The following is a 3,924-nucleotide window of genomic DNA, read 5'->3' as shown; positions in this document are numbered from 1 at the left end:
CAAACCCAGCTATCTTCCCAACAAGGTCTCTTTTTACAAATATGGATCATCTTTTCTGGAGAGTTTCTCCGCAATTAGAGGATCACCAGTTTGCATGGATTCTATGGTATATCTGGAAAGGAAGAAATAACAAAGTTTTTAGTAACCTTGATATGGATCCCATAGATACGCTTAAAGTAGCAGAAACAGAGTCCACACTATGGTCTGAAGCGCAGATAGCAAAAGAACAGAGGACTGGGGCACATGCAGAGGTTCCGGCATTACCGGTAATCCAAGGTCGATGGTGTTTCATAGATGGTTCATGGAAAGAGAATGATGGTTTCTCCGGACAGGGGTGGTTCAGTACTTTAGAAGGCTTTAATGGGCTGATGGGGGCAAGGAATATTCGGGTTAGTCTATCTCCTCTCCATGTGGAAATAGAAGCATTACTTTGGGCAATGGAATGTATGAGGAACTTACGTCAATTTCAGGTTACGTTTGCAACGGATTGTTCTCAATTGGTGAAGATGGTTTCGGAACCAGAAGAATGGTCAGCTTTTGCAAGTTATTTAGAAGATATTAAAGTCCTGAAGGAAAGTTTTTCTCAATCAGAGATTATCCATGTGTCAAGAACCCAAAATACAAAGGCGGATAGCCTAGCACGTAGTGCCAGAAAACAGCCATCTTTCGTCGTTCACATGGACCAACATCTTCCAGTTTGGTTCACATAGTCTGTATGAATCTGTTTATGCTGATGACAAAAAAAAAAAAAAAAAAAAACTTAGAAGATCTAGTTTATTGAGGAAAAGATAATACTTAAACCGTAGTCCAGAATATCAAAAATATCAAAAGAAAAAACTTCTTTAGCACAAATCCTAACGGAAAAAAGAAGTATCATCAAGCTGCATAAGATATTTCTAGCAAAACAATGATTTAGGTTTGAATAAAGTTTGAACATAAAGTACGGAGAGATATCGTCTATAGCTAAACTCTCTTTGAAATTCATATATTGGAATTAATGAGGTTGCCTAAACATAAAATAAAAAGAGATAAAAATGACAAAAAGTTAATTACAACAACTTTTACTTTAAATTAATACATGTAAATATTTTCGACATGGTCACATGAGATTGACACATAACAAAGATGTTTTCTACGACATCTAAACTCCTCATCGTTTGTGACCCCTTCAACCTTAATTCTTCTCATTGTCTTTTCCTTTATATCGAAATAGAAAACATCGAAGTCATCAGAAAACGAACTTGGCGCAAAAACCAGTTCCCCAGCATCAGTGGTTCCTGAAAATTTTAGTTGTAGATCCCACAAAGTATGGGACAAAACAAATGTATCTGTTTTCGACCAAGCTTGCTCCTTCACATCCTCGAGAACCAACAAATTAAAACTATTACCTAGGAGACTAAGGCCTGCTAGTTTCCCTTTGTAGTTTGCCAGACAAGTAAAATTTTCTCCTGGTGTTTTAATCTGACCAAAACGCTCAGAACCAAAATCAAAAGTAACCAGTACTACAGAGCTAATCCATGGCTTTATCCTAGCTTCATAATACACAATTCCGTTAATGTATACACCATTAGAACTAGGAATATAATTAGATATACCACCTTCAACGCGCCTCCACGGATAATAAGAACATTGTTGACGTTCCAATTTATACACACTATGCTCAGAACTAAGTTGCTCCCCGGTTGGGTGACCATTCGCAACACTTTGTACTTATCACTGCTTGGATCGTATCCCAAATGCATATAACATTTCATTGTACCATGGTCAAAACCATGATCCTCGGGTAAGTTTATGACTTGTCTTGTAGTTGGATTACATACCATGTATTGATGTTGATGAGAACAACATAGAAAGCCTCGGACAGAAGGACTATGGATTATGTAATCACCAGGAGAGGTTCTTGATATCGTCATCTCGTGTCTGGACACTACAGATGATGAATCATTTGATACTTGAGAAGTATGAGGCGACGAAAAGAAGAGCAGTTCATTATCATTGTTGTGGTTGCGTTTGAAGGTGAGAAGGATACGTGGTCGAGAGATAGACATTGACATGAAAGTTTTTATGAACATTTGGCTGCGGATTATGGAGTACCATGTATTTGATACACATGTGAACTCGACAAGGGATTTTGCAGGAAACTTTAAGAGTATATCGCTTATTAGATCAAGAGGAATTGAGTCCAAGCTATGTCTGAAGGTTGTGATCACTCCTTCGTTATTGTTGTCTTCTATCTCCTTTGTCTTCATGGCGACAAGACAAACTCAAAGCTAAAAAACATACAACTTTTTAGGGCACGTCCAAAAACACATCTAATATATAGAGTTGTCTCATTACAAAAGACATAGTAATCAGCGATAGTAATATTACCTCGAGAAATTTACAAATTTCTTGATGATGCTTTCTACTCTTGTTCACAAGTTATGACCTTAAATATCAGTTATAACTCATCCACACCATTTATAATAGAAGACAGACAATAGATATGCCTCCACAACTATGATAATTACTCTAAAAGGATGACAGGAAGGATACATATGATAACAAATCCTTCTAGATATTTTTCCCAAATTATGATAATAGGATATATATGATAACAAATCCGTATTTTATAGAATTTTTATACATTTCTATTTACTTTTGCTTGTTTTCATATTAATGCGAGGTTTACTTGCTGACATTGCTATTTTGTCTTTTATCTATTAAAAGGTTATTATTTTATTACTATCATTTTAAAAAAAAATGTTAATACCTATTATTATTTGTCTTTATTTTGTAGAGATCCCTTTTTAAAACCATCCTATCTATGAAAAAACTTGCATATTCGTATATTTCCTAAAATCTATTAGCCAGCATGGCATTTAAGATATTAATTTCTATTAACTATAATTAGCTTATATGTCATAAACTAAGCAATGCTTTACTATTAACTAAATAGCTTTGGAAAAAATATCAATACAAATAAATGCTCTAGCATATACATAATGTTTAAAATATAGCATAAATCACTAGTTACATATTTTTATAAAGTAAAAAGATATCATATACATCATCAGAGTTGTCACTGTAGACTTTTATTTACCGAATGCAGAGGGCTGAAGTACAATTAATGTTACAAGCTTAAGCATTCGTGCAAACTTTTCCAAGCAGGACCAATGTGGGCGAGTGAAACATTGGCCTCTGGCCTCCAAAATATATAAAGAAAATTATATAGATATAGGCTCCTAAAAAAATTTTAGACTACCAAATTTATAAAAAATAAAATTCGTTGAAATATTTAATAAGTCACCTATGGACTCTTAAATCTCCTTAACCATTGTAATGCATTTTGTAGTCGGGTTCCACTGGCTCGAATACCACATTTTACCGTTATAAGGGTGGAATCATTATCCAGATATCCAAGCTTAATGGAATCAAGATAGTAAACTATGTATAGAGAGAATCAGATCTAGAGGTAGACTAAAATATATCCGTATTTTTTTTATTTTTATCTGGTCATACTGAACACTAAAGATAAATATATTTTTAAGTTTTAAGCATAATAAAAAACATATGAAAAATTGTTGAAACATTTTCTCTGGCAATTGGTTACAGGTTGTATAGCAGTCAAGAAGAATCTGAAAGCGAGAGGAATACAAGGAAACATATGTTGTGCACGATGTGGAGCGGATGAGGAATCGATCAACCATGTGTTTTTTGAATGTTCTCCAGCACTTCAGGTTTGGGCTCTCTCTAAGATACCATCAAATCCAACTATGTTCCCAACGAGCTCCCTCTTTACAAACATGGATCATCTCTTCTGGAGAGTCTCTCCACAGATGGAGGATCATCAATTTGCATAGATACTTTGGTATATTTTGAAAGAAATGAATAATAAAATTTTTAGTAATCTGGACATGGACCCTAGAAACACGCTCAAATTAG

General features: G+C 34.6%; 1 pseudogene; it reads right to left on the bottom strand.

Moving 5' to 3' along the window:
- Positions 1–1,071: 1,071 nt before the first annotated feature.
- On the bottom strand, positions 1,072–2,256 carry LOC106305660 (annotated as a pseudogene).
- Positions 2,257–3,924: the final 1,668 nt, after the last annotated feature.

This window comes from Brassica oleracea, chromosome C7 (assembly GCF_000695525.1).
Source record: "Brassica oleracea var. oleracea cultivar TO1000 chromosome C7, BOL, whole genome shotgun sequence".
Lineage (NCBI taxonomy): Eukaryota > Viridiplantae > Streptophyta > Magnoliopsida > Brassicales > Brassicaceae > Brassica > Brassica oleracea.
The sequence above is the reverse complement of the archived record's forward strand: the minus strand, read 5'-3'. Positions and strand labels throughout refer to the sequence as shown.